Consider the following 23,876-nt stretch of genomic DNA (forward strand, 5'->3'; position numbering starts at 1 on the left):
GTGCATGTCTCCACTTCCTTTTGCGCTGCAACGACTATATTTTCCTGATAAGCACATCCATCACGCACTGACGCTCCGTCGACTCCCTGAAACTTAGAACTTTCATTACTATGTATAATAATATTGAAAACACAAAATGTACTTGGGGACCAATACCCACGTACATCTCAATAGCAAAACGCGAATGAACGCATTGTGTAGAACATTCAAACGACAATTATTCACGCATTGTTGATCTAGTTAGATGGAACTGTCAAGATCCATACCTCGGGCTCCGCATAGACTTCCATTGATGATATTATTGAAGATGACGCTTCAGCAACTCCCTGAAACACAGTAATTGCATTAGTATGGTTTTCTATTTTGTTAAAAAGAACAAACACTTTGTGCAGGCGTCAACGGCTCATCTAAATAGACCTGCACAAATGATCAGTTGTCTAAAATAAATAATGGATATCTAAATATGATTCGATTTGCTCGATCGTTGGAAGTGTCACCACCCAGAGATCTGCATCAACTACTAGGGGTGATGTTCTTGTAGAAGAAGCTCCGTCATCTCCCTGAAACATAGTACTTGCGTTAATAAAGAAGGAAGTATAGCGGATCTAATCACGTCATATGCTCTCGCTCGATCGAACTGTCAGTATCCATACCTCGAAATGCATAAGAACATCAAGGGACGCTGTAACTGCGCTGCACACTTCTGCAAGCTGTTGCGCCGACCCGTAACTGCATGCTCCCCCTTCTTCTTGGACTAATGCTCCATCGACTCCCTGAAACATAGGACTTTCATTAGTAATGAACACAATATTGAAAAAAGAAGACACATAGGAGGGCGACGACAGAAGGACATATCAATGGCTAAAAATGAAAGAAACATTGTGTGTAACAATCACGCTACAAGAATGCAAGATCTGATGATCTCCATCGATGGAACTGTCCGGAAACGTACCTCGAGCATCTGAGTGACATCAACGGTTGTCGTCAATGCGTTGGACTCCTCAGCATCTCCCTGAAAGACAGTACTTGCATTAATTTGGATAACAATAATTATAACTGAAAACAAAGACTAGAGGACGAGTACTAGGGTGTACCATTAGGTAAAATAATTACACGATAAATTAAAACTATTGATTTACATGCCTAAAACAAGTCAGTGGCAGAATAGCTAAGTAAGATTACCCGATAGGCGCTTGAAGTGGCTGATGACTGCAATAACGACACGGATGGAGAATCTTCCGCCTTCATATTGAGTGGATACATAAATGGGGAAATTATTGTTAGCTAATGCTACACACTACCGCAAGGCCGAGAGCTAAATCCGTAAACTTGACTCACCAGTGGAGGGATTTGGACGAATAGAGTGGGAATAGCGGTTGAGAGCAATTTTCGCCTCGCTCGCGGTGTTTTATTCTTTATTAGCAATGATGTGGAGTACATGTCTGAGCTAAAGTGCCTGCTGCAGATGCGGTATCGATCACCCCTCTTGTCCGCAAAGACTTCTAGGACTCTACTTTCAAGCTCAGACGGTGGATATCCGCAATATCGGACCCATTCTCTTATCTGATCTATTGTCTTAGGGAAAACATGCATTATATTACCTTCAGATTTATTATGGGTCTTCGAAGGGCAACCGCCAATGGAACAGGCAGGCATTGTGGAAAGTTCTGAAAAGTAAAGATCAACAATTCTCAATGAATACCAATGTGTTAAAAAATTAAATGACACATAAAAGGTCCAATGCAAGGTTCGTTTTGGTTCTTGGAACTATACACGTTATTCACATGCGGATAAGTATTTGAATAACTTTAAAATAATAGAAAAATAATTTGACTAAACTCAGAACATGTGACTAGTTCCTTGCATGTACTTCCTTACCTTGACGAACAAACAGTTAGATGCAGGGATCAGAGTAGTTTCTTGTCGTAGAACAGGGAGCAGTTCACAGGTTGCAAATTGACGAGTTTGCTCGAAGTGGTCACGGAAGTTCACAGAGACAAAGAGCAGATAACCAGCACCTTCACGGGTTGACTAGCAAAGCGCAAAGAAGTTCTCATTAGAAATATGAAGTGGGTTATAAAGAATTCGAAACAGGGGTGTGTTTGTGAATGCATGACGTGTATATGTCGTGGCATTATGCGGTTTGCAGGGGGACGTCCAGCGTGAGGGGGGATGCTTGGCAGGAGACACGGGGTCTGGAGGTAGACATGGGAACAACAACCCATGCTCTATAGACCCCTTTGAAGTGTACATGGTCTTTGGCACCTCTTGGCCTTTATCGCTCCCTGACAGATCCGTTTGCCAGTTCAAGTACCCCGGTGCGAACTGCCTTTGATAGGGCGGGGGGTGGATTGGGGCGGTGGTCGTGCAGACAAGACACAGGAAGACTCGTGAATGGAGACACACTTATGTGGATTGAAGGTGGGCGGCCAGCATGAGGGAGGATGCTGGCCGGAGACATGTGGTGTGACAGGACAAGGCACAGGAAGACTATTCAATGGAGACACACTAGATTCATTTAAAACATCAAAACAACCATTGTTAAAATATATGTTGGGTGTTATTTTAGATCTTAATTTCAATTGAACATAAATAATAAACATTACACATTGTAAAGTTCCGGTTGCAGCACATCCAGGGAAAATCCGCGGTATTGTCCACTGTCGCTGGGGAAATGTTGTCTAATGGCAAGTACCGCACAGGCAGGTATTACTCTCCGAACGCAGTGTCCGAGCCTCCCGTGAAGCCACCAAGTGAAGCAACGATAGGCCACCAGCCTGTACCACCTGTGAAAAAGAAAGATGCAATGGAACCAATTTACATGCGTTCGAATGATATGTAGATGTAATTTTATATGTGGGAGACGAACATGAAATAGTAGTGGCATCACTGACATCACAACCAGAGTATACTTACTCGTTACTCAGATTACGCGGACGAACAGAGCCACGAAGTTCGTGCGTAAGCACCATCATCATCCTCAACACGGTCCGTGAGAGGCAGGCTTCCCTGAACTCTGGCAGCTCGGTGATGCATTGCGGACTTGGCTCGCCTTCCGAAATGTAGGCCAAGCACCCGGAATTTTCACGGCAGCAGCAATTCTCCTCCTCAGTTGGCATTAGCTCGCACCGATTGCACGTGCACCAGGTGGAGACGCCGTCCATGCGACATGGTCCAGGCTCTTCATCCGTTGACTGGTCCTCCCAACTGCCGTCCGAATCCCCATCGTTTTCGCGTGCTTGTCTTTCCAGTAGTTCCTCCTCGGTGTACTCGGGCTCGTACATATACGGCATTATTGTAGCCATTGTGTGGTAAAGAAAGTAAAATAATTTACAGAGATGGTACAGGTGTTCACAAGGCCTAGAAGCGGCGAAGGTAGCTGACCAGAGCACTGAAACGAGTCACAGAATACTCAAAGTAACACAGAGAGAGGAATGGAATCGGAAATCGGCTGCTGTGTGTTGTGAAACGGTGTGTTTATACTTATTGAGGAAAGAGGCGTCCTGCCATTTCCATGGCGACACTTCATTAGCTGAGGCGCAGCGATTGTTGACACGAAACGTACTTTGGCGTTGGGAAATGGGCGGTACGCGTCTGCTGATGTCTGTTTCAGGGGCGGGGATTTGATTTAGTGCCGCAAACGCAGGTGAGCCAGGGCGATGGTGGTAAATGATAGGATTATCACAAAATGGCGGCTGATTTCGAGTGCGTTAATGGACAAAAGTCGGGTAAGGTCCATAGGAAAGTTTTCTACGATCTACCGATTTATGCTTAAAAACACATGGCCGAACCGTAGGGACAATAAAAAAAAAGTCCCGGAACTATCCTTTAAAGCAGCCTGACACGTGTTTCGAGCTGAAATGCTCGTCATCAGAGGCTGGTAATTCTGTGCATGATTATATAAAGATCCAAAACATAAAACCAAAACAGAGATAAACAGAAAATAAAACATAGAGGGTTGGCATTGTTATACCAACAGTTACGGTTCCAAGTAAGGGATACATGTGTGGCCGCACCCGCAATGTTAAATCAAAGGGTCAACAAAGACAACGGATAAAAGTAATATACCAGCATATGATTGCATGAATAGAAATTATGACGAATTAATTAATCTTTGGAAATTTAGCAATTTTTTAAATTCCCGCCTGAAATTACCCAAACGCTTTTAAAAAAAAACGGGTGAAATACATTGATTTGGAGTGTGGTTTCGGTTGGGTATATCCCAGGGATATTCTAGAAGTGAAAATAGGTCTCTAGCTATGAAACTGGGTGAGTTATGCAAGATATAAAAAGGTGAGCTTTGAGTAAAATGAAGCCGTGAAATATGAAAGAAATCAGTTGTGACAAGAACAGTTTTACTTTAAACTAGAGTATTCAGGCTAGCCCACCAAAGAGGGACACAGTAAGATCCAGGGTTGATTAGCAATTTCAACCCTGTCACTCCAGCGCCCAACCCTGGTGGAAACTAGTCTGATCACTCGAAATAGGGCTATGGCTTAAGATTACACAAGACAAAATTACTAAAGAGATGGCACTAGCACTAGAAATCAAGGGCAGGGTTGCAATAATGAGCCATTACAGTTTCAACAAGTTATCAGGATACGGATAGGATGACTTAGAGAGTGGGATCGGACAAAGACAAGATAGGCTATGGGTTTCTATGGGCTGGTGATTATACTCACAGTCCACTTTTTAGTTTTGGGATTTTGGACCGTCAACGGTTCTGGTCCCTACACGGCAGCACACCTGGCAAACAGCTGGGCAGTTCTGGTCACCGGATGGCACTTCTGGACTGGCAATTACGGTCACTGGATACTAAAGATCAGCTGAATGGCAGGATTGCAAGATGGCAGGATGCAAAGATACCACTGGAGATTAGTGGGTTTTCAGAATTGAGGCCTTGCTGGGAATAGGATCAGTACTGCTTGGGTTTTGCAGTGGACTCTGAAGTAGGATCAGCCATGCTTTGGCCTTGTAGTTGGGATCTGGAATCTGGATGGATGGAACAGGACCGCAGCGCAGGAACGTCAGGAAGACTGTGTGTAGAGTCTTGTCAGGGACTCTTATTTATAATGCACAGTGACATTATCAAAGTATATGGCTAGGGCAGGCTTAACTAAACACGCCTCTAACAACTGGATTGGACAAGGGTGATAGTCTCCGACTCGCTCTCAGCTGGTTTGATTTCCAGAAAATTATGTCAGATATATGATGTGAGTTTTTACAATGTCCAAAACCTCCCACAATTACTTTACTTAAAATCTATTTTTGCCCTAAATGGCACCTTCATACAGTGGAAACAGTTATACACTTGCATAAGCAGGCTACATATTATTTGCAGCACATATCTGTCCAATCCTCTAGTTTATGAGACCTTGTTTTGAACTTCTAGTTTTTCGCACTTTTCAATGGGATTTATATTACTCAAAATTCTAAAACTTTATAAATGGGTATGGATTATCATATGGGATGTATGTTAAAAAATGTGCATTTGCAACATGGATGTTTTTCTTCTAATCCACAATACTTTGTATTTCTGTCCCCAAAGTATCAGTGAATTCTACCATGTCTTAAAAGAAAGCCCATAAAATCATTTACAAAGTCTTGCTGCAGAGATACAAGTATTGAAAGTTCATTTATGAAATGGTCTCTGAAAGCAAATGGAAATCCTTTGTCTGCCATATTTGGTCATAGCTTGCAAGCTACCCACGTAAAGGGCAGGGCAGGCGTGGAGATCTCCTCTGAAGCCTCCTGTAGAAATCACAGTGACGTGCGACTTTTTTTTCACATGTCCTTGTCCTGGAAATTTCATTGTCAGTGGGCTCAGCCTAGACTAGATTCTTTCCCACCCTGTAATTATCAGTGGGCTGTTAGTCTCTGCTGAGATTTTATGGTGTGGCTCCCTTCCTAGGGGAAAGCTTTAACTCTGCCAACCGAAAAAACCTGTTTTTGACAGCTTGCAAATCCAGCCATGGCGGTTTAAAATCTTTATTTTCCGATATTTAGTCCTGAATTAAAATGAGCCTGTGGAATAAAATAGCCCATGTATGTATTTTCACCAGCCACAACCCTCTTTGCATTGCTAGGTAATGGCAGGCTCTCATTCAACAGTTTACTTTTTAAACAGGCATTTTTCTCCTTTAGTGTTGCAAAGCCCATTTTTCTTTACACGTGTTGCCCAGCTGACATTTCCTTTTACATTCGTTTTTTCATCTCCATCAGATTCCCACTCTGGCCTACAGCAATGGTTATTTTCCTGATTGCAGGGGCTTTGTGTGAAGCACAGATGCATTGAAACTGACATGGCTCAGATATCTGGAGTCTCTTTTGAACTACTGAGCTTTGATACATTTGTAAAGAAATTAACACATTTTCCCATGTGGGAAAAGTGAAGCTCCTTGTTGATTTTTCTCAAAGTTGGTTTGACAGGGCCTGTCCTTCAGAAATCATGTCTGGTTTTGCTCAAGCACAATGAGTTATCCTGGGTATGGGAGGGCCTTATTGATCACAGTGGTTTAAGAAAGAACATATGGAATCGGCGTCAAAGCAGCATTTTTTTTTAAAAGTGCAAAAGTGTCTTTTCAATGGGGATTCTGGGGTTTTCAGCAAAGCAGTCCTGCCTTTTCACTTTCTTCCTTTTGTATATGTCAGCACACACTGGCACGCTCTTTCTGTGTGTCCCCTTCTTCCATCCTGCCCAATGTATGCTTGGCAAGAAGGTGCAGCCATATTTCTGTTGCTGCACAACACAGTTTTGAGGTCATGGCGCTCACAGGAGCCAGCGCAACCAATTTGCTGTTTCTGCGCAAATGCAGCTTGCTGATGTGGGGAAATACTGTTGAGTGGGTCAATATATCCCACACCAGATTATCTGAAGGCTTCACCAGAATCAGGAAAGAAGAACTCAACATTGGAACCTGGCTGAAGGTACAATCTACCTTACACCTTCTGCCAGTGAAGGAAAGCCAGGATTTCCAAGAGGGAAGCAATATCCCTCCCCTAAATATCTCCCAGGGAACAGAGGGCGATACAGGACTCAGAAGACCTGTCAAGCAACTCCAAAACCGGTACCCAGCCAGCACACATTATGCCCTACTAGTTTCTGAAAGCAAACCTCCTGGGTGGGTAGTGTCAGTGAGTTACTGAATAAAGGACAAGGATGTTTCCTGCAAACACTCTCCTCAGCTTTGGCCTGTCTTCCTTGAAAGGACGACATGAGCCCTGCGAAGAAGCTTGGAGGAGTGCCCCAAGTGACATTTATGACCCCTTGCTCCTTTGGTGCTGAAACCAAATAACCTTGAAAAGTTAAGACTGATAGCTTTACCAAATGCCCTCCTGTCGGTACTCAGAGTACAACCCTTTCCATTGTGAAACTGTCTGTCCTCTGTTTTCCTTTATAGTGTGGTTTGTATTTTGCAGTGTAAAGTAGATATTTCTACACAACCTTGACTGGAGAGTCCCTTTTATCATTGGGTAATAATTGTATTTTCAATGTGTTGCAACTAACCATCGATCCAGGACCTTGCAAAGATAAGCCTACTTTTCCGCCCATGTTACCAAAATTGGACAAGGACGTTTATAATTTCCGATCTGTTTGGATCTCTTGTGGTGTACTAGAGGTGTGGGGCTGATTGTTGGTTTAGAAACCGATATTCATCCCTGAACCACTAATGCCCCGGAAGTTGATTCATCACATGGGTGTGTGGACTTTCACGGTGAATCTAGCCGGTGCAGGCATGGTGAGTTTATTAGCATGTGTAAATCAGCAGAAGCACACTTCAATTGTATTATACTTAATCAATAGCCGTGGTCTGTCCATGGAGAATTTCTCATAGTGGAGTATTGGTGTTGGTTGTATGTATGTTTTGGCCGTAGAGAAAGTGATGGCTTTTAGAACAGTTGTTGTAGTGTAGAATTGCTTTTTTTAGATGGGGACTAATTAGAGAGCACTTCAATCTCAGGGGTCGAAGTGTAAAACAATGTAGCGGATGGTTCCCCTGTCCCGATCCCTTTCATTCTTTTATTAATCTCAGCTCTAATTTCCTAGTAGAGGTTGTCCAAAGGAGTCACTCGATCACAAATAGATGTGGGGCTCCTCTTTTGCATTTCCTGCAAGGTAATTAAAGACGATCTTATCTGTCATGCAGGGAATTTGCAGTTGACACTAAAATGTACTAAGCAAAGGACTTGATACTGAGATGCACTGTGAGTGAATGCATGATAGTTAGTTGTGTATATATCGGTTGCTCTTTCGTTAATGAAAGATGAGGCAGAGTTTTGCACCTTTGTAGTCAGTAGCCTGAAAAGCTGACATAAAAATATGTTACAATAGCCAATTATTATCATTATTATGGTATTTATTTAGCGTGGACCTAGCTTTGAGAAGCAACGGAGCACTTTACAGAGGTATACAACAATACAGATACATAATGGAGCGCTTTACAAAGGTATACAACAGTACAGATACATAACAGAGCACTTTCCAGAGGTAACAACAGAACAGATATACAGCGGGGGTAGGATACAGAAGGGCACAGAGGAGGCGTGCAGTTGTTCCGGGGGCAGGAGACGTCTGGCGAATCAGGTGGCGTGATTGGCGACGTGCTGGAGTAGGTTTTGAGGAGGAGAGACTCCTTGAAGAGGTGGGTCTTGAGTTCTTTTCTGAATTGTAGGAGCGTGGGGTCAAGTCCAATACTGATAGAGTAGAGGTTCCATAGTCTTGGGACATAGTCAGATAAGGCTTATTTTCTGGTCCTTTTCTTTATGCAGTGATGGATTTCAAGTCTGAACCTGTTTGGAGTCTGGTGGTGCACTTTCCACCAGAGATGCAGAGTTTTTCTACGAGGCTCCGGTTGACTTGGATATGACTGCCTTATAGATGATGCAGCATACTTGATGTGATTTGTATGTACAGTGGGAGAGAGTAAAGGTCGATGAGGGCCAGGGTGGTGTGGTCATATATGCGTAGACCCTTGAGGAGGCATGCAGCCGTGTGTAGGTCACTTCTCATGGACACAAGGCAGGATGATGGGAGGCCTTTCAGAAGTACATTGCCCCCATCCAGGTGGGATAGGACCAGTGCTTGAACAGTGGCTCTAAAGGTGTTGGGAGGGAGGAAGGGCTTTACTTTTCACAGGAGGGAGAGCTGATACCAAGCTGTCTTACTTTTCTTAGCTATGTGTGGCTTGACGGAGAGATGTTCATCGATGTGGAACCCAAGGGAATTGGGCCATGAGGTGAGCTCTGGTGTGAAGCCCTCAGAGTTCATGGTTGATAACCCATCTGTATGTCTGGGTTTTCGGTTTTGTTGGTGAGGAGTAGGAATTCAGTCTTGGAGGGGTTGAGCTTCAAGTATGCACTACACATTCAAGACTGGATCAGAAAGAGTCAATGTTTGAGCCTATGGATGTCCTGATGATGAAGTCGAGTGATCTTGAGGTTTAGCTGTATGTCGCCAGTGTATTGGTGGATGTGGATGCTTTCTGTGGCCAAGGCAGGATTTAGGGCATCTTGGTTCATGGGGTGATGCCCCGATGATATAAAGAGTTTCTTATTACTAAGCAAATGTTGGCATCCAACAGGACACTGAAGTTCCTCTCCTTTTTTTACCAGATTGCCACTTTGCCGACGATGAAGGTGAGAGTTTGTCCAATCTTATCAAGTGGTGTGGTGAGCTATTCAGGGTTAGTGCAAGCATGTCACTCTTAGAGCTGGTAGGTATCAGGGCATTGGGGTTCATGCATTTTGCAATTGTTGCTCGATCACCTGAGGCAATTGTGAACTGAGAGGCACAGGTGTGTCTTTGTCAGTAATCACCAGTGCCAACGACTGTCTGCAGCCCAAGTTAAGAGGCCAGAGGGAAGAGTCGTACAATGTCCGTACTGCTAAGGGCAATGTTAATTTTAAAGATAGGAAATGGCAGACAGTTGGATAGCCAGTTCTCATGGCAAAGTAAAATACTACTAAGAAGGTAAAAAGGGCCACTATGGAAATGCCTAAGGAGCTCGCGGAGTCCTTTTTCAGTTTCCATAACAGGGGACATGGGTCTGCAGGGAGTTATGGGCCTCATTACAAGGATGCCAGTCCGGAAACAACGGTACCGTTAAGTTTGCTGGTACTGTTGTTTACGGACTGGCAAACTACGAGTTCTGCGGGTGGGTGCCTTTCAGCCCACCAGGTCTGACCTGGCGGGCAGAAAGGCACCGCCTCGCAGACCTTGACCGATTCACGAATGGTGCCGGTGCATCCATCCTCCCCATTCCTATTGAGTCCAATGGGACTCAAATGGGAATGGGGAGTAATAATTTCCGGCGCCTGGCAATGGGCAATTACCGGGACCACAGGGTCGTAATGCGTAATGTGTCTCTATTGCCGGGTGCCAGAAAATTCATAACTGCCGGTATTTACTGGCACAGCTACCACCAACCTTGTAATGACCCGCAATGTCTCTGAAGCAGAGTGTAATAGGTAAGTGTGTGAGGGTGGAGAGGCTGAAGCGGGCCAAACTAGATTCTGGTTTCTCTTTTGTATCCATTATTATAAGCACGTTTCTTGTGAAAATCTCACATTTCCTTCTGAAAGCCACATTCAATTTACTCAAAGATAACAATCAGCGAATAAACCATGGTTTGTCATCAAACTGTGAAAGGAGCGTGTCTAAGTGCTGTTATAAATTTAAATCTGGACACTAAGTGCCAAATTGAACAATTTGCAACAATTGTATGTGGTTTAGCGGCTGTCACGAAAATAAAATGTCACACTAAAACTATTTGTTGACTTTTGAAAGGTGGGCTATTTTGATGACCATTTCTGATACATGGGGGGTCATGAGAATCACAGTAAAAATCTGTGTTTACCGGCATGGAGGCAATACCGGGTCCAGGTAGCACTGACGCCGCTAACAGCGGCTGATTACGAGTATGCATGCACTCGAGTAGCGGCATGCCGGTGTCGACAGTACCGGCTTGCCGCAAAAATCCCCAAAACATCCCTTAGCAGCATCACGGAAAGCGCTGACACCCCCTTCCACCTCCGTCCACCCCTAAATAATGGGGTTGGCATTAGCAGGCCCGGCATTAGCGGGCCCGCTAATAATGGGCCTGCTAATACCGGAACCGGAAGTAATGTAATTGCGCCGGAACGGGAAATGGCACGGCGGCCATCTTGAAAAACACAATCCATTACCATCCTCAGGACCTGGAGCCTCAAACCAACACTCAGATCAGCATCTACACCACCAGCACTATGCCAAAAGCCACAAAGAAAGGGCATCCTGGCAGCGGAAGGAGCTGTTCTCCGAGGATGAACTTAACATGCTCGCTGACACTCTGGCTGAGAATGCAGAGTTGATCTGTGCCTCAGACCTGAAGAAAGCAGCACAGCTCAAAAAGAAGGAGATATGGGAGCTAACGGCCCAGAAGGTCAGTGCAGTTGGCACCACCCCCCGCACTGTAAAGGACGTCAAAATACTCTGGGACGACCTGCGCCTCCGAGTGCGCAATATCTTGTCTGCCAACCAGAGCCAGGGCCTGGCTACTCGCAGTGGCTCAAACTCACTGATCAAACTCAGCCGCTGGGAAGAAACCTGTGTCAGCACCATCAGTATGAGTCCATCGAAGGGGTGGGAGAAATGGAACATGAAGCCTTGTCATCGGCAGATGGAGGTGAGTGTCCAAAGAAAAAACTGTAATGCAAAGTATGATGATAGTCCATCAATGTGACCGTGCCATGAGGCAATGCATGGGCCATTACACACACATGGACACATCCCTGCCTAGATGCCCTCCCAGCACTGACACATCCACATGCATGCAGCATGCCAATGCCATACCTGAGACACACGCCACAAACAGGGAAACGGCATGTGTCACACTGCACGCAGTCCACAACACAAAGGCATATCACACAGCATACATCACCTCACACATTTGTGAACCTAACTTATGGCTGAACAACCCCACCATATGGCAGACAACCTGTATGCCACAACAGTAGGACAGCAAGCCATTAAATGTGTACAACTGCACTAATACCATTGTATGCATGATGCATGTACAACCATCACTGATGCCATCCATCTTTTGGTCCCCCACAGGCCGTGATAATGACAGCGATGCAGAGGACTCTGCAGCACAGGCCACCACTACTATGAAGAGGGCCAAGGTCCAGGGAAGACACTAACAGGCCTTCCACATCCAAGGGCACTGGCAAGGCACATCAGCAACCGAGCACAAAGGCACCACACCACTGGATGGCAGGGAACAGGGGCGTCATAGGTCAGCCACTACTCCAAAAGTTCAAACACCTGTGGAATCCACAGCTGCAGAGCCAGTGGCAGATGGGACCCTGTCTGCAGCTACCAGTTTGGTTGGGCAGGCAGCTGCCAGAGTGGCGATGAGGTACTTTCCCAAGGCGAGGTCTGTGTCCCTGAAGAGGACAACTGATCCATGGAATTCGGTGGCACACCCATCCCCACCCAAGCACACCAGTACAAACCCATTAGCTCACCCGATGGCACCTTGCATGTCCAGTCTGGAGGAGAGGCAGAAGCAGAGTCCTGGATCCCCACACAGGACCCACCAGAATTGGGCTCCTTGCCACACCTGCCATCCACCTACGCAGCGGTCCGGGACGAGGAGTTCAGGATAACACAGATGGAGGCACGCCAGCAGGAGCTGACCGGCATAGTGAAACAATATGTCTCTGATGCTGATGTGACGAGGAGGGAGGCCCGAGACAACACTGCGGCCATGAAAGGGGCCATAGAGTCGAGCACCTTAAAGTTCTGTGAAGAGCTGTTGGCAGTGAGGCAGGTCCTTGCCAGAATTGCGGATGCCATGGAGGTTCTGCATCCTTCCCCGACAGTAGAGCATGCACCCACAGGGTCTTCGTCAAGCTCCACGCAGACAATCCCCCTGTGCAGGTCTGTGCGCACCATGCGGCGCCCCAACATGCCACCCCCGGAGTCAGACACAGGACATTAGTAGCAGGCTCAGCCTGCATGTGCAGACCTATGCAGACTCCAGTGGCATAACACTGCACGTCATTTGTGGGGGAGTTGTGGGGGGAGGGGGAGAGGGGAGAGAGTGTGTGGGGGAGTTGTGGGGGGAGGGGGTGTGTGGGGGAGTTGTGGGGGGAAGGGGATGGGGAGGGTGTGTGTGTGAGGTGGAGGGTTGGAGTGCTTATTACTTTTTCCTGTTAAATACACCCGTTGTGTACCAAAAAAACACTTCACTGGACATTCCTTATTGTGTATGTGGGATTTATTTGTTTACAGTGCATAGTGTCCATGTACCCCCACACCCAGTGCCCTGAGTCCCACATTCATGGCACCCTCTGCATCCATGTGTCTTAGAAATATTGGCCTATCACAGACTGGTGCACAGCACGTCCCTCCTGTGCATCGCCACCGGGATGATGTACAACCCCATCTTCTTCATCTTCTTCATCCTCACCTGGTGGTTGCTGTTCAATGTCAGGGGGCAGAGACACGTTCCTTCGGATGCACATGTTGTGCAGCATGACACATGCCATGATGATCTTGACCACCTTCTCATGCCTTTACAGGAGTGCCCCACCCGACCGGCTAAGACAGGGAAAACGTGCCTTCAACAAGCCAGAGGTCTGCTCGATTACCATACGGGTACGGGTATGGGCACAATTGTAGTCCTCTTTGTGCCTGTTCTGCAGGTTCCGGACAGGGGTGGGGAGCCACGTCTTCAAGGAATAGCCACTATCACCTGCATGGGTGCATAATAAGGTATATGTAAGTCAATTCCTGATAGACACCTGTACTTACCACACATGTCTGCAGATATTTGTTGTTCACATGCACATGTCCCTGGATGCATGCACACATTTTACCTTGCCACAATGTGTGCTGTGCCATGGTCTAATAGTGTGGGTTGCGTCTTCCTGATGATACAGGATGTCCACTCCCTTGCTGGTGTTCATGCACTGTGGATGCATACCGCTGTGTTTGGTATCATAATGTGATGTGTAGTAATTAGTATGATTTTATTACTGGCATCGTTGGCACAAGTCTCGGCATGATTTATCATTCAGCGCTTATTATTCCCATGGTGACATGCAGCGCTGCTGTGGTGGTGGCACTGTGACAAGCAGTGTATTCCCTTGGTGGGATTGATTTGTGCACTCTCATGGATGCTTGTCCTGTGTTGTTATTTGCTGCGGACATTTACATTGTGCATACTCACAGCATGTTGCTGGATTGTGTTACGGAGGGTGACGTCTGATGATGTGTGGTGGACGTGTTGTGGGATGTGGGCTGGTTGAAAGTTAGTCATGTTGTAATTGGTACGCAGTTTCCGTCATTACTATGGGGATTGGTTGTCATGTTCTGTTTGGGATGCTTTGGGCACAGTGTTTTGCTATGTGGACATTGTGCTGTCACCACAACAATGACGCCAGGGTGGTGTGTGCATCTCTCCCCCCATCCCCCCATTACACTGCCATGTGCCTGTCATGTGACTTACCAAGCAGAAAGGCACGTCGTCCTGCATGTCGCTCCATGTAGCATGGTATCGTGGAGTTCCGCAGGACCTTTGAGTCATGAGTTGATCCGGGAAATCGGGCACAACAATGTGTGATGATCTTGCTGGAGTCACATACCATCTGTACATTGATGGAGTGATATAACTTACAATTGCTGTACACCACCTCCGTGGCATGCGGAACATAAATTCAACATGGGTGCAGTCAAGTGTACCAATACAATTTAGCATGCCTGCCAGTGCATGGAAGCCAACTTTTGTGTAAAACATCTCCTGGGCAGTCCGTGGTAGGGATGTGTAGTTGCTTGAGTGCTTCAGGAGAGCATCCAGCTCTTGGTTCAGCATGCGAGAAAATAAGGGTTGTGATATGCCATGTATGTGCCCCACTGTGTGCTGGTAGGTGCCTGTGGCCAGGAAGTGGAGCACAGACACTACCTTCAGTAGAGGGGGGATGGTGGTGCGTATTTCAATCAGGCTGACAATGCTGTCGTGTATCATGTCCACAATGGTAGTGATGGTGTCCCGGTCCAGACGGTACAGGCTGTGGATCTGCACACGGGTTAGGTTGAATGGACTAGTTCTGATGCAAGGGATTTGGGGCTGCCTGTGTGGTACCACTGGCTGCACTGGTGGGGCTTGCTGGGCCTGTCTCACCCTCCTTCTCCTCCTGCGTCTCCTCTGTGGTACCAGTTGTTGTTGTTGCTGGTGTAGCAATGCAAGCATGTCCTCCAACCCCAATATTGCCACCCCCGGAGTCAGACACAGGACATTAGTAGCAGGCTCAGCCTACATGTGCAGACCTATGCAGACTCCAGTGGCATAACACTGCACGTCATGTATGGGGGAGTTGTGGGGAGAGGGGGAGAGGGGAGAGGGTGTGTGGTGGAGTTGTGGGGGGAAGGGGATGGGGAGGGGGCGTGTGGGGGAGTTGTGAGGGGAGGTGGAGGGGGGAGGGTGTGTGTGTGAGGTGGAGGGTCGGAGTACTTATTACTTTTTCCTGTTAAATACACCCGTTGTGTACCAAAAAAACACTTGACTGGACATTCCTTATTGTGTATGTGTGATTTATTTGTTTACAGTGCATAGTGTCCATGTACCCCCACACCCAGTGCCCTGAGTCCCACATTCATGGCACCCTATGCATCCATGTGTCTTAGAAATATTGGCCTATCACAGACTGGCACACAACACGCCCCTCCTGTGCATCGCCACCGGGATGATGTACAACCCCATCTTCTTCATCTTCTTCATCCTCACCTGGTGGTTGCTGTTCAATGTCAGGGGGCAGAGGCACGTTCTTCGGATGCACATGCTGTGCAGCATGACACATGCCATGATGATCTTGGCCACCTTCTCATGCCTTTACAGGAGTGCCCCACCCGACCGGCTAAGACAGGGAAAACGTGCCTTCAACAAGCCAGAGGTCTGCTCGATCACCACACGGGTACGGGTATGGGCACGATTGTAGTCCTCTTCGTGCCTGTTCTGCGGGTTCCGGACATGGGTGAGGAGCCACGTCTTCAAGGAATAGCCATTATCACCTGCATGGGTGCATAATAAGGTATGTGTAAGTCAATTCCTGATAGACACCTGTACTTACCACACATGTCTGCAGATACTTTTTGTTCACATGCACATGTCCCTGGATGCCTGCACACATTTTACCTTGCCACAATGTGTGCTGTGCCATGGTCTAATGGTGTGGGTTGCGTCTTCCTGATGATACAGGATGTCCACTCCCTTGCTGGTGTTCATGCACTGTTGATGCATACCGCTGTGTTTGGCATCATAATGTGATGTGTAGTAATTAGTATGATTTTATTACTGGCATCGTTGGCACAAGTCTCGGCATGATTTATCATTCAGCGCTTATTATTCCCATGGTGACATGCAGCGCTGCTGTGGTGGTGGCACTCTGACAAGCAGTGTATTCCCTTGGTGGGATTGATTTGTGCACTCTCATGGATGCTTGTCCTGTGTTGTGATTTGCTGCAGACATTTACATTGTGCATACTCACAGCATGTTGCTGGATTGTTTTACGGAGGGTGACGTCTGATGATGTGTGGTGGACGTGTTGTGGGATGTGGGCTGGTTGAAAGTTAGTCATGTTGTAATTGGTGCGCAGTTTCCGTCATTACTATGGGGATTGGTTGTCATGTTCTGTTTGGGATGCTTTGGGGCACAGTGTTTTGCTATGTGGACATTGTGCTGTCACCACAACAATGACGCCAGGGTGGTGTGTGCATCTCTCCCCCCATTACACTGCCATGTGCCAGAGTTCCGCAGGACCATTGAGTCATGAGTTGATCCGGGAAATCGGGCAGAACAATGTGTGATGATCTTGCTGGAGTCACATACCATCTGTACATTGATGGAGTGATAAAGCTTACAATTGCGGTACACCACCTCCGTGGCATGCGGAACATAAATTCAACATGGGTGCAGTCAAGTGTACCAATACAATTTGGCATGCCTTCCAGTGCATGGAAGCCAACTTTCGTGTAAAACATCTCCTGGGCAGTCCGTGGTCGGGATATGTGATGCTTGAGTGCTTCAGGAGAGCATCCAGCTCTTGGTTCAGCATGCGAGAAAATAAGGGTTGTGATATGCCTGCGTGGTACCACTGGCTGCACTGGTGGGGCTTGCTGGGCCTGTCTCACCCTCCTTCTCCTCCTGCGTCTCCTCTGTGGTACCAGTTGTTGTTGTTGCTGGTGTAGCAATGCAAGCATGTCCTCCAACCCCAATATTGCTACTGCAAGTGGAATCATTTTGGTATGGAAAGGGATGTGGTGTGTGGGTGAGCTCCTTTTGTGCTGGGCCAGACTCCATTGCCTCCACCTGTGCTGATTGTGTGCACCTGTGGCAGTTGGGAACACTGCACATTGCTGTTTGCGGGTGGTTTGCGATGCCAGTGATGCAGGCATCCCAGTATCCCTTATTACCGCCTTCATGATGCTGGTATTTGCATGTTCGCATGACTTGTGATGTCCTCCTGTTAGCTCCATCCCGGTATTGGCAGACCGAAGGGCTGCGTGCCCACGTGCATGCCGGTAAGGGGGTGCATGATATCAGCGGTGGCGCTGATACCCGCAATAGCCCGAAGCGGTATGCAGTGCTGGTGTTCCCTCACCGGCATCTTTTTTCCATTACCGCGATTCTCGTAATGACCGCCATGATCTTGTTCTTACAATGGCTCGTTCAGTTCTTGTGAAACTGAGCTGGTCGGTTACACCACTTAAATAGACGATGTCTGATAACTGGATACATTTTCAAGAATGGATGGATACCTTTCCAAGTGAAAGGTGCAGACTTCGGTGACATGTGACCAGCGTGAAGTTCATTTGATTATGTACCATAGGCACATCTAAAACAGGCAAGTGGCAGCATGTGTACATATATACATTAACAATAGTGCCACCTCATCAGCAAATATACATATAATCAGTGACAACACGTTAGTTGAAGTGTCACTATGTTTAAGGTAACCCTAAAAAATCATGCATATTCACTGAAAATACTTTATATGAAGGGGCATTATGGTTGCCGCACACAATCTTTAAAGCATGTACATTCACCAATTATTGTAAGGTACGCAACCATAACTCTTGGTCCCACAATGCTGTCATCGTTACGACACAGCCCTCAAAACCAGAGAGATATACAACTTCCAATATTGGATGCTAGGGCATGAAAAATAATATACACACTCATAGCTTTAAAAAACTAAACATTAGTGGGGATCATTTGAAGGGTATAAAAGTACTGATAGTACCAGTGATAAGCCTACTCTATTATTATTGTTTTATTTATAACTTATTTTATTTATAGCATTTTTGTAATGCCCAGACCCGGTGGTCACAGAGTTTGGTATAATTAACGGAAATCGGAGGAACATTTGATACAATCATTAATCATATTTATCAAAAAGCCAAGTTTTAATAAGCTTTTTCGAAGGCGGTGTATGATGTTTCATTTCTGATGGCGGCTGGAAGAGAGTTCCAGAGAGTAGGTGCAGTAATACAAAAGCTGACGCCTCCTGCTCTTTGGTTCTTAAAGCGAGAGGTGAGCAGTGAAATGCTGGAGCTGGATTTAACGAGCGCACTGGGAGTTTATGAGTAATGATTTTGTTGAGGTAGAGGGGAGCCTATTTGTGAATACACCAATAGGCAATAGTCAGAGTTTTAAAGTGAATTCGAGCTTTGATGGGTAACCAGTTAGCCTCTCATCTTGTTGCTGGATACAATGAGGAATGTAACTATGAACAGAAGCAAGGAGGGAGGGCACTTCAAAATATATGACTCACAACCTCAAATCTTAAATATGTGCATGCCTATAAATATATATATATACAAGTCGGTACTCCGCTTTGACCTCTCCAGCTGGACTATATTATTGTTTAGTTTTTCATCATAGCAGCCATAGTATGACGGACATGCAGGACGCCTGGGTAGCAGCCCGGCTACTTCAAGCTAAGGATTTATTCTGTGAACAACAGGAACCTGCAGCCATACTGCCCATTATTGGGGCTACTAAAAAGGCTAATATTAATATTAGCAGGGAAGTGATTTTATTGAAGGAATTTGAGAAGCTTCGAAGAAGGGAAATATCAAAGTGGTGGGAGGAGCATTCCCTTCAAAATTATTTGGACATTGGCAGAATACCACGAGGTCTAGGCATTATGACCACTCCATCTTTTGAGGACCAAGATCAGTTGATGCTTCAGGAATGGAGTGAAGCGAGTAAGGACTGTTCTGCCAAATTTTTGAACATTTTGGTAAAATATGCTAAATTGGACCGGGAACAAGCACTTAAAGATTTGGGCAAAGTTGCGTCTGAACTTACTAAAGTTCCCACAACAGAGGAAGGCAAGCAATTACGTGTTAAAATTGATGAAGCATTAATTTCTTATGAAGATGATATCAAACAACGAAAACATAGAAAATTCCTCAGAGATAAAACAGACTATGAGATGGGTCGTGTTTTCACCTTTGCTAAACGCTTTGACTCCCTCCGTAAAACTAATGCCATGCAGTCAGCATCTGCTCAGCCTGGGGATCCAGTTGCTGTTACATCTGACTCAGACATTTCTGCATCTGAGACCGACGAGCCCATACCTAAAATAAATTTTTTAGACGAAATGAGACTGCTATGTCAGGATGGGAAAAATCAAAAAAGAGGCAGGGGTCGCGGCAAACCAAGAGGAAGAAGAAGAGGACAGAAATCAAAGGCAGGAAAGTCATCCGGCGAGGCTGACGTGGGAACCGGCTGAAAGGGGCAGCAACAGGGCAGATCAATGCGCTCTGGTGTCAAAAATCAATAACAGACAATATGAAGAGCTGCCAAATTATCAATCTTTCATCCGATGTCCTTACCAAATCTCGGACCTCGCTCCTGTCTTTGGGTCTTAATTTCTGTCCCACTATGAATTATGACTATGTACAAGCACGCACAGATTTGGACAAATTTCTGCGTAAAATCAAGCTTAGGAAATTGTTTGCCAATACTGTCATCGCTGCCAAGCATTCAACACCACGCACTGGGGGCACTGATCTTCTTATTTCTGATATTCCATCACTCATGGATCTGGCATGCCTCTATGATGACAAATATAACTCTACAAATGTTGATTTTTCTGACTTTGACATCAATCGCAAATGGGATATATGCACCAAGCTTAAGAACAAATCAAGATTCAACCCACAATTCCCAGTAGGGGGGTGTATTGAGGCATTTTATGACCTCTGTGTGAATGATTGAGAAGACTCCGTCAAAAAACAAGTACCACCAAGCAGAACCTCACTACTGCTCAACGCTTGGCCATTGGTGAACTTCAGCAGTTATCTAATATCGTCATCAAACCAGCCGATAAGGGCTCTAATATTGTCATTCAGGATTGAACAAAATATGTAACAGAGGCAAATCGACAATTACATGACTGTCTGTGCTACACCAAGCTGTCAAAGGACCCCTTAGAAGAAATTAGGACAGACCTGATTGCTTTATGTACCAAGTGGGCGAGTGAAGACCTATTGGAGGATGATTTGATCAAATTCATCACTCCTGCATGCTATACTATACCCACTATTTACTTTCTCACTAAAACACATAAATGCCTTAATCATCCCCCAGGTAGGCCTAAAACGCTTTTTCCATTCGTATCAGTGTTACCATCCTACCTGAGGGATACAAAGGATTTTTTCCTTCATGTTACTAATACACCATGGGAGGAAGATTTGCTTCTGGCCACACTAGATGTAGTTTCCTTATACACGTCTATTAGTCATACTGTTGGTATTAATGCATGCAAATATTATTTGGACACTCGCTCTATTAAATAACTTGGACACAGTTCTATGATTTTGGATATGCTTTTGTTCTGCCTACACAATAATGTTTTTCTTTTTGAGGGGTCCTTCTTTCGACAAGCGAGGAGGACTGCGATGGGAAGAACCTTTGCACCATCTTATGCTAACCTCACGATGGGGTGGTGGGAGGCTACTTTTCTGTCGGACTTATTACTATCTTGTTTTCCAACTCAGATTATTTCCTGGTGGCGGTATATCGATGATGTTTTTATTATTTGGAAGGGTTTGGAAAGTGATTGTTGTTGTTTGTCAAAAGCATCAATAGTAATCAGGCCAATCTTGCCTTTACTGAATGCCATAGTCGGTCTGAGATTGTCTATCTGGATGTCATTGTAATGATGGATAATTCAGGTATTCACACGGCACTCCATAAGAAACCTACGAATACTGGTCTACCTCTCCATGCCAACAGTTGGCACCCTGTATCATGCAAAAAATCCATTCCCTACGGTGAATTCATTCGGTATCGCCGTAACTGTACAAACATTGCCTGGTTTGATCATCACTGTGCATTGACAGCCAGGGATTTTTTGAAACAAGGGTGCGTACAATAAGGGAACTACTGAAATGGCCTATCTTCAAGCGCATGGAATGTCCAGAGACAAATTACTCTATGACACTAATTCTAAAATCATTACCAATGATGACCCTAGACTCATTATCTCATTCGATACCGCCTCCAATAACATACGGAAAATTATTGAAAAACAATGGCTTGTTCTCACCTTAGATAATGATCTGAGGCCTATCTTGGCCAATCGCCCTACTATGACATACAAACGTGTGCCCTCCCTGAGAGATAAACTTGTGTCCAGTTTTCTATTTCCAGGTGGTAAGAATCAGTTCTCTACTACCTGGCTTCCAGCTTCTCCAATGGGATTTACTAAATGTATGAAGTGTAAAGCATGCGCCCATGCCACCGTACAGAAATCATGTGTACATCCAGTCACGAAAACTCAGCAAAAGATCAAATTTTCTATCAATTGTGACACTACTTTTGTCGTGTATGTGCTTTCTTGCCCTTGCTCGAGATGGTATGTCGGGAGTCCAACATGTAAACTGGAACTCAGAATTTTACAACATCTAAGAGCCATTAAGAACTCTGACCCGGCATACCCAATGGCCAAGCATTTTAAATCTGAACATGACAATAATTTGAAAATGTTAACTTTCTTTGCAGTGGCGCATGTACCTCCTCACCCTAGGGGAGGTGATTGTGTCTTGAAATTGAGACAACTTGAAACCAGATTTATTCTGGATTTCGATACCAAGTATCCTAAGGGTCACAATGTAGATGAGGAGTTGTATACTTTCCTGGGCACTTGACTTTTTGTTCTTCATATATATATATGCAATATTCTTTTCCCACTTTGGTTTTGTTTTTCTCTCTTTGTGGCTTCTTGTTTCCTCACTTGGATGTCCAATTGGACTTTAATTTTGTGTTCCTGTATGGTTTTTTCAGTTTGGGTTGATTATTTTTTTTGTTCATCCCTTTCCTTATTTTCCTTGATTTATGATTCAGCTGTATATTTTGCAATGTATGGGGAGTGGTACACATAATGTCATGTAATGCTTACCTCATGTTTTGAGGCTTATATGCAGTCCTCTATACGTCTGTGACTTTTGCTTATTTAGTTTTTTTTTACTGTGCTCTGAATATTGGTTTTGCCAGCCTCAGTCTATGATTTAACTATGTTATGTCATTTAGGGCTTTTAACATTTTGTGTCTATTAACATCCCCGACTGTGGCATTGGACCATTGGGAACGTCTTTTGCTGCTCATGCATTTGCACTTTAGTATAGCCTCACTATCATGAGGCTGGATAGACACACTGTTGTCTTGCTGCTATCTATGCACTTTAGTTAGGAAATTTTCCTGCACTTGCACTTTATTGGACACATGTTATACTAGCCGTTATTATTGACTATTACGACAGAAATTGTAGCTGGCTTTTCCATGTTCGATTAATGGACGTAGTATAACTAATTGGTATATATGATGAGGTTTTATGATCACTTTTGCGGTTTTATTGTGTATATTGCGGCTCTGGTTATATCTTTCATATGCTCTGATGGTTTTAATACTGGATGATTGTTATTTTATACTAATGAATTGCCAATATGGGGTATTGGGTTGTCTTATGTGCATGTACATTGCAATTGATGAATTATTCGTCATATTTGATGTTACATTTGCTTGATTCATTAATTATGTATATTTGCCTTTATATCCTCTTGTACATCTGGTCTGATGTTAGGATTGCATATCTTATTTTGTAACGTCATTGGGTTTCCATAATTTGATGCTACATTCTAACATGCATACCGACTATTTATGCACTGTGCACTTAGCCTGCAGACCTGTCTTCCCCCTCTTTTCATTCCTATAGGGGTTTGCCCTAGTGCTTTTACTATCTGCACTATATGTCTCCATGCATTTTGACTCCCTTCCAATATGGCCGCCTTTGTTTCCTCATATAGCCTTAACCTATTGATGTCACAGACATAGTCAGAGTACTGCCTTTTCCATGTGTATTTGTACTGGCCAAACTTTCCTCCCCTCACGTGATCAAGCGCTTAGTTAGCGCGAAACGCGGTGTTTGCAGGCCGTGCACCACGGCGTCCTGCTTTTGTTTGTCTCTATGTTGCTGCTTGTGTGTTGTACATTATTTTATACAATGCATTTCTTAATTTTTAAACATTAAAGGCACATGTATTTTCCACATGGTGTCTTTCTGTGTTTTGTCCGGATTTTTGGAGTGTGCTATTAACGCCTGGCCCGCAGGAGTGTGGTTCGCCATTTCCTCTCCTCATTTCGAGATATATATATGTATACATATATGTATATATATATCAAATGTCAAGAGGAGATGGTGAACCGCACTCCCGCGGGCCAGGCGTTAAAAACGCACTCCAAAATACCGGATAGAACTTACAAAGACACTGCCTGGAAAACAGATGTCTTTAATGTTTTTTATAAAAGATAAAAATTGCATT

Source organism: Ambystoma mexicanum, chromosome 5q (assembly GCF_040938575.1).
Source record: "Ambystoma mexicanum isolate Mex_15411 chromosome 5q, UKY_AmexF1_1, whole genome shotgun sequence".
NCBI classification, from domain to species: domain Eukaryota; kingdom Metazoa; phylum Chordata; class Amphibia; order Caudata; family Ambystomatidae; genus Ambystoma; species Ambystoma mexicanum.